At 46.7% G+C, this 12171-nt stretch overlaps 1 protein-coding gene across 8 annotated transcripts in view; it reads left to right on the top strand.

Annotated features, from left to right (window-relative positions):
• Positions 1-12171, top strand: part of JARID2 (jumonji and AT-rich interaction domain containing 2) — a 229373-nt gene that overhangs the window by 189822 nt on the left and 27380 nt on the right. The window lies entirely within an intron of this gene.

Genomic DNA, 12171 nt, shown 5'->3' with positions numbered 1-12171 from the left:
GTGCCCAGTGGTTTTTCAACAGGGAGCTGACTTAATCGGAGTTATATTCTGAAAAGATTAAGCTGGCATCAATTAAGAGGATTTCATAAAGGGAAATGATTTCAAGAAGAGGAAACACATTGAAAGGCTGTAATTGTAGGCAATTACCTGGCTCAAGGTAACAGGGGACTAAAAGGTGGCAATATAGATGGGAGGATATAAGTACAAAAATTTGGAGGCAGATACAGAAATACTGCAGGGGTGGGGTTGAGAGAACTTGATGAGTAACTGGATTAGCGTGGGGTGTGGCAGGGGGTGGGAAAGGAAGTGAGAAGAAAGAGCATGATGGCCGCAGATGCCTGCTTTCTGTGAGCTCTTACCCAGCTTCTCTGCTCGAGAGCGCATTTCCCTTGGGACACGTAGAGCGTCCACATCTACAAATGACAGAAAATCAGTGCTGCCAGTAAGTGATTGAGGCAGAGGAAAGTTCTTCTCATTCTTGTCCTTCACGGCTGAGCCCTTAGCCACCCCTAGCCTTTCTGGACTCGATGGGAAGTTGACCCGTAGCACCAGCATCACTTGGATGTGATGGGAATCTGGCCACCTGCACTGGTGTTGACATTTCTGCCTTGACAGTTGCATGATTTTTTATTTGTCCTGCTTCCTGTTAGGGCTGTGTTTAGGTGGCATAGAGAGATGGCAGAGATGTGACTTAAAGACCCTAGAGTTTGTTGGGGAGATGAGGTTAGTAATCTGTTTCTCAGCCTCCTTACCTGTAAGGAAGGCACTCAGTGAAGTGTTTGAATAGCCTCTGTTAGCTGTGTGTAGACCTGTTCATGTTAAGGGGTGGCTTCTTTAACTAGTGGGTGGTCTCGGAAATCTCCTTTGTGAGAGGGCAGACCAGAGAGCTGTTTTCCATGAATGACAGTAGAAACAATAGATTTTAGGGTGTGTTCATCTACGTTATCTTTGGATCCCATCTGCTTTCTCTCCAGCAGAGTCACTGGGAAGTGCTCAGGACAGGAGGCATTTCTTGCTTTGCAGTTGAAGAAAGGGAAGAGCTAATGTCCTGTACCCATCACTAAAAGTGGCCGATTGCAGATGAGAGTCAAGAGTTTTGACATGCTCCCTGCCCCAGAGAGCGCCATCCTCTCGTGAGGGTGAGCACGTGGACAGTCTGTGGTGTGCTGGTGGAGTTGCACTCCGTCTGGTGACAGCGGCGAAGAGCCAGCCGGCTCTCATGTCTCTGGAGGGTTCATGTCTTAATAATCCCAGCGGATGGCGGTGCTTCCTTTTTGTGAGGCCAGTGGAAGGAGGGGGCTGAAGCCAGCTCAGAAATACACAGGCTGTTAGGAAAGCTCCTCCAGTTTCACGTGACTCAGAGGAAGTTGTTTTGTTTTGTTTTTTTAAAAAGAGAAGTCTGCTTTGGAGAAAGCCAATTGCAGCCTCAAGTGCAGTATTTTAGAAACACCGTGAGCTTTCAGTACCTATTTAGCTGAGCTCATTTACCTACCCTGTTCTACATCCTCTGTGACATCAAGAAGGCCCAGGACAAGGGCACAAACTGCCACCACCAGGTTATTACAGTATGACTTAGTGATGCTGCGGAGTAGGTCCCCAGCAGGAGGGTGTAAGGAGATTCCTTAAAACACTGTCTTTACCACTAGAGAAAGGAGTTATTGATATTACAGGGCCATGGCCCCAAAGTGATGAAACTAGAATGCAATCATCTTTGAAAACCAAACATTCAGCTGTGGGATACTGTTCCTTTCACAGCCATTTCTTGATAATTGAAATTATACTGTAACACCAGATTGCATAATGCACACATTTGTTCCCCCCACCCCCACCTTTATCCTTTTCTATAAGGTCTTTATCAGCATCAAACAGTCATCATGAGCTTCCTTTCCTGACCTTTTTAAGGCTTAATTAGCTGTGTGGTAGGTATTTAATTTCTCTGATTCTTAATTTTCTCTTGTATTGTAAACAAGCAAGGTAGCCTAGATGGGCATTCATTTGTTCCTTCTCTGATTTGTTCCTTCCTTCACTTATTTTTGTTGTTGTTCAGTCTGTTAGTCGTGTCCAACTCTTTGTGACCCCATGAACTGCAGCACACCAGGCTTCCCTGTCTTTCACCATCTCCCGGAGCTTGCTCAAACTCGGGTCCTTCATTTATATTCTCAAATAAATAATTGTGGCCGTAGTCTCATGTACAGGCATCATTACCCTTGAGATCTGTTAACGGTGGATGTTGGGCATTGCTGTCTGTTCAAGGGAAGTGGCTTTTCCAAGAAGATCCAATTAGGTGGGTGAAGGTCCCTAAAATTTTGTTTTTCTCCTCTGAGACAGTAGTATGTTTTTCAGATTAAAAATGTTTCTCTCCCACCCTGTTTCCATTGGTTTCCCATTCTCATCCATACTTTGTCTTCTTGCTCCTGTTTTGACCACAGTAAACTTGGTGCAGAGCTGTGTCCACTAGAGTGTGGGTTACAGAGCGCCGGCAGTGAACCCAGGACTCCAGTGGTTTTCACAAGCAGTCAGGCCCAGACCCCCGAGAGCTCTGCTTCCGTGATTAATACATACAGATCAAACATGGCACGATTCCCATAGCAGTTTAAACTTGTCTTTCCTGCTCTGTGGTGTTTTTTTTTTTTTTTTAATTGAGACTCTTTCTTTTGTAACTATTGAGCAGGATTCCTTGAAATTCCTTGTAATGGGATTTAATTATGGGTACCCATCAGTTGCAAAAGTGAATGTTTGTTTAAATGCACCATAAGACTACAGAATGACCCAGATATTCCTAAGAAGGTTCACTTGGGATAGAAAGTGGTGGGATTACAGATGGTGTTTACCTGATCTGTTGGCATGGCCTTGGGCCGGTGGTTGTATTGGTAAAGAAAGCAGTTGGATGATAGGTGGTATCTATGAGGCAGCGGCTCAGGCTTACCCAGGACCAGTGCCAGCCCACTTGTTTCTTCTGGGGTTCAGAGGAGGTCTTCAAATTCAGAGAAATGAACTTTTCTGGTTCAGGTTCTGAGGGCACCTTCAGAGCCCCACACTTGCCCCGGGGTGTAAGGCACCAAGGCCTGGTCGCTCTCCGCTGAGCAGCAGGCTGGTGTGAGTTGCTGAGCCTTGGGCCGGGCCACATGGGCTTGTCCCTCTGCAGAGCGGGTGAGGGCCCTGGGTGTGGCCGTTGTGGTGCAGGAGGCCGTGGCGCGCTCCACCCCTCAGGCCCCGCTCGCTGGCTGTGGATGGTGCTTGGGGAGCGTGAGCAAAGACTCATTCTCGAGGTTAAAGTTGGTTCTCAGAGTGTATGGAAAGAGATATGGGGTGCAGCCTGTGAGTGAGATGAGGGTGTCCCTTTTCCCCGTCCTTCCTTTTTGATCGATTTTTGATACTTGCCTTAAGTTAACTCCTTCGTTTTCCCAAAAGAAAAATCTACAGACCGATCATCTCCATTTCCTTTTGATTTGTGACTCAGGTGAAAAATGTGCAAGTGATAGAGCAGATTTTCTAAACAGGAAAACCTGGCTGAGGCCATCATCACCGGGGAGTCAGGCAGGTTCTCGGGGATTGCAGCTTTTTCGCACAAGAGTAGGCTGCTTTTTCGTTCTCCGTGACGCTGGGTTTCTCTCGTCTGGTGGTGCTTCCCCCTGCTTTGTGAGCTGGAGATGTGAAGTGTGTTGGGAGATCCGGCATCTATATCCTCCTCCCAGAAGCGGAAGTAAATGCACAGAAAACGTGGGGAACACTTTATCATGGGGGTAGCTTTGGCCCCAAACCCTGATCTGCCTGCAGATCCAGAAAAACGGTTTTATTTAGGCTGTGCAGGTTTGAAGGGAGGGGAACCCAAGCTGCCAACGGTGTTCTCCTTTATCTTGTTTCTCCCCTGAACTTGAACCTGCGTGGGCAGCAGCAGGGCTCCTGGAAGCCAATGCAGGAGAGAAGGTACACCCCTGCCCCCTCCCCTCCCCCTCCATGTCTAATGGCCCGGGCTGGGGCAGACCCAGCTCCCTGGGGGTCTGACCCCTGACCCCAGCAGTCCCCTCTAAGAGCCTGGTGTCCCTAGCACCTGTTTAGTTGTGCAGACGTTAGAGAAGACCCTGATGTTCTCATTTATAATCCAGTGGGCATCCTAGTGGAAATGGATTGTGGTTTATTAAAACACATGGTCTGAAGTGACACAGACGGCATCACATATGCTCATAACCTTGGCTTCACACTCAGGGGTCACAATATCAGTGCCTCCAACAACTTCTATATTGAGGACTCTCTTCTTCAGTTTCCAAAATACCCCTCCATCTACAGAGCCTGAGATGATCCTCACAGGAGAGCACTTAGGTAATCTCTGTATTTGGCCACCAAACAACACAGTCAAAACGGGCCTCTGAGTATATGTGTTGCAAGTTAATATTTGAAGTGACTGTTTGAGAAGTTCTTGTCATTGGTAATTGTTCTTCAGCAGGGTAAGTGAGGTAGGGTAGAGGAATTAATACGTAGAGGAATTAATATGTCTAGAAAGAGTCTGGCTTTGGTTTTTCTTAGCCTTTCACAGGAGAACTCAGTGAGAGTGGGTTGCTCAGATCATCCCCATATTGTGTATTCTTCTCATGCCTTTTTAATTTTTTTTCCTTCACTTAATGGAAAATGGAAGGAATAGCAGAGATCTCTCTTTCTTTTGGGCTTCCCTGGTGGCTCAGATGGTAAAGCGTCTGCCTGGAATGCGGGAGACCCAGGTTTGACCCTGGGGTTGGGAAGATCCCCTGGAGAAGGAAATGGCAACCTACTCCAGTACTCTTACCTGGAAAATTCCATGGACTGAGGAGCCTGGTAGGCTACAGTCCATGGGGTCACTAAGAGTTGGACACGACTGAGCGACTTCACTTTCACTTTTGGTGCGCCTCTCTTTCTGAAGAAGGACATTTCTCACAAGCGTTTTTAAACAGCATGTCATCAGACTCCCAGCTGGAATGATTTCATTGCTTTTGAATTGACACTGGGTGGGTTCCGGTGGGCGGGGCGGGGTGCATTATTTAAGGGCCCAAAATAGGTCATTTGGCCGATTTCACCTGTTTCTGCCCTGGGATCACCTTTGAGGTGTATTCGGCCCCTCTGGGTCGTGGAGGGGTGGGCTGTGTGTGCAGGACCAGGGTCCTTCCCTGTGCCACAGGTGACACTGTCCAGCTGAGAAGAGCTTATTTTCTTTAACTGATGCTTTTGTGGAATATCCTCTTCACCTGTTTTTTAAACCTCCCGCAGCTTGATTTTTTTTTCCCCCCTCCCAGTTGGGGCAAGTGAATCTCTTGAGTTGGAGTATGGGTTGTAAGCCTGTTCTTTAAGAGCAGGAGTGCAGAGTGGTAAGTATGTTGTTAACCCTCCGCTCCTCTCTCATCTGGGGCCACTTGGCCTAGTGGCTGAGAGCAGGACGCTGATGCTTGTTGGCCCAGATGTGGTCGCTACTTGAGGCAGTTGTAGTTTTCTTATCTTTAAAGAGGTAGTAGGCATGCTTTTTCATAGGTTTTTGTGAAGGGTAAATGAGTCAGTGTAGGTTGTATTTCTCTCTGGTAGAGAGCACCATATTGGCTGTTAATGCCTCATGTGATTGTAAGATCTGGAAGTCTAGAAATAGCCTTGTAGTTGATAAGAGAATCTCAGGAAGTTAGTATGTTTCAGGTACCTGGCACAAGGTGAGGGCTGCCCCAAAGGGACTGTCACCATTGAGTCACCCCAGAGGGACTGTGAGCGCTGAGTGTGAGTCATGCCCAACCTCAGCACCAGGAGCTGCTCCATGTGTGGTAGACAGACCCTGCTGAGCCGTCCACCAGGGTGATCAGCTCTCCCTCGTTTCTTGTTTTCCTTAAGCGTTTGCCCTGTGGGTCCACGCAGACCCTTGGGGGCACGCCTGCCCGCTGAGGGCCTCTCTTGCGCCTATTTATTTATCATGCAGATGTCTCTTCCTGGGGATGGCAGGGCCCCTGCTCTGTGGTGAGAGGCTCGGGCAGATTTCAGAGATGGATGACTGGGGAGATGGGTCCGGTGGTGGAAGAGAAGCTTCTGGCTCGAGTCCACCTTCCAGACCAGGTGTCATGATCCAGTGGTTTAATCTCTTTAGGCCCCAGTTTCCCCGTTTGTAAAATGCAGAGAGCACCTGACTTTTTCCATTCTGGTTCTGGACAGGCAGGGGTGGGGTTTCATTTTGGGGTGATGGGGACTTTAAACTTAAACTGTGACGGTGGTTGCACAAGTGTGAATATGCCAGAGCCTACTGGATGGTGCACGTTGAATGAATGGATCACATGCTATGTGGAGAGTGGCTCACTAAAGAGAAACAAGTGTCTGTTAGGACTGAGTGAGTGACAGATGCGTTTAGCATAGCGCCCGGCACTTGGTAGGTTTTCAGAAACGGGGTCTGGCTACCATTTTGTTCCTGGCCTCAGGTCCCATGACTTTTCCAAAGAACTGTAATACTCTGCAGTGCTGAAGAAATTAAGGTAACGTATTAGATTTTCAGAATCTTTAATCAGTTTGGTTGTTCATACTCGGCTGGGTTGTGCTTGTATCACATGCATTGTAAATTGAGTTGCTGAGCTGTTCACCCAACTGCTCAGTATTTAATATTTCCAGCTACATTCATCTGGCCTGTCTCAAGGGCATGCTTCAGTCAGGTGGGAATTATGCTGTTCCCAGAGATTTTCAAGTGCACATCTAGGATGTCCTTTTCTTTCCTGCCATTTCTTTCCTGGCTGGGGGGTGAGTGGAAGTGTGTGTGGGACAAAGGCAGATCCACAGACTTTATTTGGAGAAATTGAAAACAGTCCTTACTATGATAGAGATACTGCTGTATTTGGTTTTCTGTACTAATCTTTTTATTTTGCATTTTTATCCATTCTTTTATAACTTGTAGAGTTGATCATGTGTATGGAATGCTTTCCAATTTGACTTTTGTGCACACTTACTTTCCATTCACAGCAAAACCTTGAGATTCCTTGTTCAGGTCCAGAGGTGGGCCAGAGGTCTTGCCATTGACTTCAGAAGTGGTTGACCTTTCAGAATTCATCTCCTTGAATGTAGGGCTTTAGGAAACCCCAGGCTGCAAAAAGCACTTTATTCATTTGCTCTTCAGAGTTATTGCTTGTCCCCTGCTGGAGTATATCCCATGGCTCTGTGCTGTGTCTTGGTTCTCTTGAGGGTGAGAAAGCGTGAGACCCATCTCGGCCCACTGCCCCTCCTCTCAACGGGTCCTCCGCCCGGGTGTCCTCTGGCCCCCCTGCGGCACGTTGGAAAACGCAGGCGCCTTGAGCCAGCTGATGCGGGGACAGGCAGGATCAGTTACCATCCGGCCATCCATCTTGTCCTTTGCTCGGCTCCTTTGGGGGCCAAGTGGGCCAGTAAACCATTTTTCAATGACAGAAGCCATTCATCCTGATGATTGGTCTTTCTGATGCCTTGACCTTTATATTATCATAAAGGTCATCTGCTCTTTTCAGACTTTGGTTTCTGCAGTTATTAGGATCCTGTGTAAGGAACATGTTTAATTGGCAAATCTATCCAACTCTGTTGGGTATATTACATTATTGCCCACAGTGTAGTCACATTTCTAGATCTTGGTATGCTGGTAGCCAAGTTTTGATTGAAGAAACATTCCATGACTTCAAGTTCTTATAGAGAGAAGAAGATCTGGTTGGCTTTAAAGATTCTTTTCAACAGGTTTCTTTTTCCTGTTACACAGTGTAGCCAAAGTGGTAGAATTTCACTGGGTGGAAATTCCAGAGGGCTTTCAGAGCACCAGGTAAACCAGGAGAACTTGCTTGTGATACCAGATCGGGGTGCACGTGGACTGCTGTAGGTTCCAGCTGTTGCTGGGGGCTCCCAGCCCCAGCGAGATCCTGATGGAGCCGGAGCCGACCTACGCATTCTCGCTCTCCAGCTTGACACATGACTGCTCCAGCTAAGTCAGTGGAGCTGTTTTGGCCCAGGGCAAACCGGGTTGCAGCACTCACACAGCCAGCATTAAAATCCTTTTGAACTGTTTGCACAGGTTGGCAGACACATTCCATTGTTTTCAGACAATAGTGACTCAAAGTTGAACTGGCTCCAGGGAGCAAGTGCGGCTTTTGTACAGTAACAAGGATCCGATGCCAACCGATTGATGGGGCCTGCCTTCCCTGAGTCCGGACGCCTTGTAATGACATGAAGCTTAAATTTAAATATCTGGCTCCCGGTCAGAAACTTGGCATGTTCCTCTTTTCCTTTCCATAACATAGTCTTCTCTATTTATAACGATTCTTTTTTCTTTCTGTCTTTTGTCCTTTCGGCTTGTTTTGGGGTTGACACAGGGAACAAGTCTTATTTTACGTAATTTGGGGGTTAGTCCCATCTTCGACCTTCTGCTGTTTCTTTCCTCGTATGTGTCATGTGTCTGCTGGCAGACCTTCCTGCCCAGCTTTCACTAATGGCTTTTTGTCTGTGTTTCTTCTTCAGGGTGAAGGTTAGACACTGGGTCATCGCAGGGTGTCATAGAACTTTGGCCAGATGCCATTCAAGGGGTCCTTTATCCTGCTCACCTGATAGAAGAAAAAACTTCCTGGTTTTCAGATGAAGGGCCTTTGCTGGTGCCAGTAATTAGGATGATTGGGGCTGCACTCTGCTTCCAAGGAAGGACTTTCTTCAAGTGGGAGCCTTGTCTTTGCTCTTATGGCAGGAGCTTTTAAAAAGATCAACTTTCTTATATTTGCACAGCTCCTTTCTCTGAAGAATGGATAGCGTTTCATGGACTTTTAAGTACTTTAGTGATTCCTGAAGGGTAGATAACAGAGGCACTGGCTTGTCCTTCTGAGAATGGAGGCACAGATGTGTTTGTGCATGTGGCAGCTGGAAGTCACAACCAGCTGGTCTGGTCCAGCTTGTGTATGGAGTGAGGGTTTTAAAGGCCTGGAGGATCCCCTGGGAATCTTGTCAGGATCTGACTATGTGGACAGAGTCAGATGGGGGAACATGGTTTAGTACAAACCTTCTGGAGGTCCCAGGTCCTCTTCAGACGTGAGGTCCTCCTTGGAAAGGATGGCTTTCCGCCTTTCACACGATTGAAGTTTGCTACTGAAACTGTTTCTGTACAGACTTCTCTTGCCCATTTCTTTTTCATCCCCCATTGGGAGCAAATTTTACCTCCTTGCACCTGAAGTGACCCTCACTCAGAATACCAGCCTTTGGATTTAAAGGTTTTGCTTGCTGTGGTATGGAAACCCTTGCTACAGGCTATTTAACTTTCAGAGTGTGTGTATACAAATCAATGTATTTGTTCATTAATGCAGAGCTGTTTGTATCTGAGTATACAACATAATTTCCTAATACCATTCCTGGTGATAAACATTTTTTTTCTCTCCTTAAAGTAATGATTCCAATTATTCCTTTTAATTGAAGGCAGTGTGCATGGGTCCTCTGTACATTGAACTTTCTGTCTTATGTTCACAGGGTTTAAGCTTTTCCTGTGAGAGTGGATATTTTTTCCTTTCCTCTTCTGGAGAATCTTACAAGTTAAGACAAAAGATAATTACTTGGAGGAGTAAAACTGCGGGTTCCCACGACACTTAAAATTAATGAGCTGCCAATGACAAAATACACCTCGTCTGAGGCACCATCATCCAGCAGCGATCCCCCACTACCCCCAGTAATACTTCAGTTGACTTTTTGGCTGCGTTTGCGTGGACAGTTGCTCTAAAATAGCACAGTGGTTACAGAAAGTGGGTTTCTTCAAAAACTCTCCCTTTGTTGCAGATCAAAGTTAATGTTGCTGAATTTTTTATTTTCGAGATTTTTGAACACCTTCCCCTTTCCCAATCACCTGGTCAGAATGGTCTTTAGCAGAAGCCCGAGCTGTGGAGCGCGCTGCAGCCGGTCAGTTACGATGTTTAAGGCACGTGCCTCTCTCCCTCCTGCTGTGATCGGAGGCCCCTCTCCCCACTCCCGGGGAGGCAGTTTTGGTGCCAGTGGTGTCAGAGCTCCCGGGGGGCGTTGGAACAGAAGCAGAGCCGTGCCTTCTGTTTCAGATACAGGTAAGGCCAGTGAGCAATCTGTGCCCCTCGCCCCTGAATCTCAGAGAGAGGGTGCTGGCTAACCATAGTGCCATTCTGAGTTCTTGAAGTCTCCGTCTAGGAACTGGCCTCGCCCCGCGGTTCACTTGGAGTGGAGTCACCAGCTGTGCATGTGCACTGGGGCTCCACTGCCCCCTGGCCATTGACTCCATCGTGGTGTGGTCATCGCTGCAAACTAATGCCTGCCCACTGCTCCCTCTGAGATCCCCTCTAGATGACTATTTTCTCCCTGAATCCTCCAAGCAACCCTCTGAGATAAATAGTCAGTTGGGAAACTGAGGCTTAGACAGGAAACCAGTCCACGGTCAGGTAGTTAGCAAATGATTTCTCTGGATTCAAATTTAGGTAGCATCATTTTGGATCCTGGGGGCTTCTCTGGTGGTTCAGACAGTAAAGAATCTGCAGTGCTTGAGATCCAGATTCCATCCCTGGGTTGGGAAGATCCCCTGGAGAAGGGGATCTGCTACCCACTGCAGTTTTTTTGCCCAGAAAATTCCACGGACAGAGGAGCCTCGTGGGCTTGCAAAGAGTTGGACACAACTGTGTGACTAACACTAACGTGATTTTGGAGTCTGAGCTTTTGGGGGGATGCGTGGCTGTACATGTGAGTTCAAGGGCCATCAGAGCTTCAGAAAACCACAGTGTTGCTGATAACCAGGGGAAAGACGATCCAGTCTTTCCGGTTTCAGGCCTCTTGGTCTCAGGACCTGTTTCTACTCTTAACAACCATCGTGGGGACCGCAGAAGGCTTTTATCTTGTGATTGTATTTATTGATATTTACCATATTAAAACTAAAACTGAGGTGATTTAGAAATATTTACCTCTTTAAAAATAACACACACGCATTCCATGTTGATACAAATAAAATTTTCATGTAAAGAAAGGAACTACATTCCACACCTGAAAGTTGTAGGTGAGGGGAGTTACCTCATTTGACTTTTTTTGCAAATCTGTTTAATGTCTGACTTAGATGATGACAGATACATTCTTAAGTCCGCTTCTGCATTCAGTCGTATACAAGAAAATCAGTTTCAGACAAAGAGGTGGTTTGAAGAGGGAGGTGCCTTTGTGATAGTCTTATTCTTTGATTTCACACCCAGACCCAACCAATGGTAGTTTCTTCAAGGTCAGTTGTAATCTGAACCTGTATCGGTGAACTTTTTGTGCACTGTTAGGTTAACATCCATTGGTTTTCCTTCCACCTTGAATGTCTGTCTTACCACACAGTTTTATAATGTCTTACATCGATCATTTGAAACTAACGGTTCACTGGGTTAGCCACCCCTTCCAGTTGTCGGCACCTTCTGGTATGCTGTATCGAAGAATCTCCCCTCTGTACTGAAGTCATTGGGAAAGTCTTTAAGTTTTGAGAGGCTTTCAGACTCATGGTGGCAGATACAGGTTTTCCAAAATTGTCATTTTTGCCTGAAGTCATGAATTCTATCACTGGCAGCAAAAACTGTTAGTTACTTTATCCTTGACAGGCTCACTTTATTCGTTTTTGAGAAAATAGCTGACAAATAACTATCTCGGTTGTCCTTTCAAATAAAAATAGCATGCCATGAGAAAACACAGCTAGCTTGCAGCTTACTCTCAGAAGTGCTTTTCCCTAGAAATAGTCATCACACTGACGTTAAGGAGAAGTGCCTCCGTGTGTGGCTCCATTTTGTCGCACAGAGTGTGTGTGTACTCGAGAGTTGAGATTTAATGCTGTGAACAGTTCTGTTACCACTCTCTGAAGTGGATTTTTTCAGCTGCTCGTCGCGGGTGGTGAAGAGTGCAGTGCTCACTCGTACGCTCCGCTGCTGCTGCATCGATGTGTGTGAAGTGTGGCCACTCGGTGCTGCTGTTTATATTTTTTACAGTTTTATAGAGATGTAATTTACGTATCATAAAATCGAACCACAGTGAACAGGTTAGTAGTTTTTAGCATTTTCACGAGTTGTGCGGCCATCACCACAGTCAACTCAAACATTTTCATCGCTTTCACCCTGAAAAAACTGTACCCATTAGGAGTCATTCCCATCTCCCTACCCCTCCCCAGCTCCGGGCAGCTGCGAACATACTTTTCTAAAATGACTCTGTCTTTCATTATGTGAC

The sequence above is a fragment of the Cervus elaphus genome, chromosome 7 (genome assembly GCF_910594005.1).
Source record: "Cervus elaphus chromosome 7, mCerEla1.1, whole genome shotgun sequence".
NCBI classification, from domain to species: Eukaryota; Metazoa; Chordata; class Mammalia; order Artiodactyla; family Cervidae; genus Cervus; species Cervus elaphus.
Note: the sequence above shows the minus strand (reverse complement) of the source record. Positions and strands in the feature narration are given on the sequence as shown.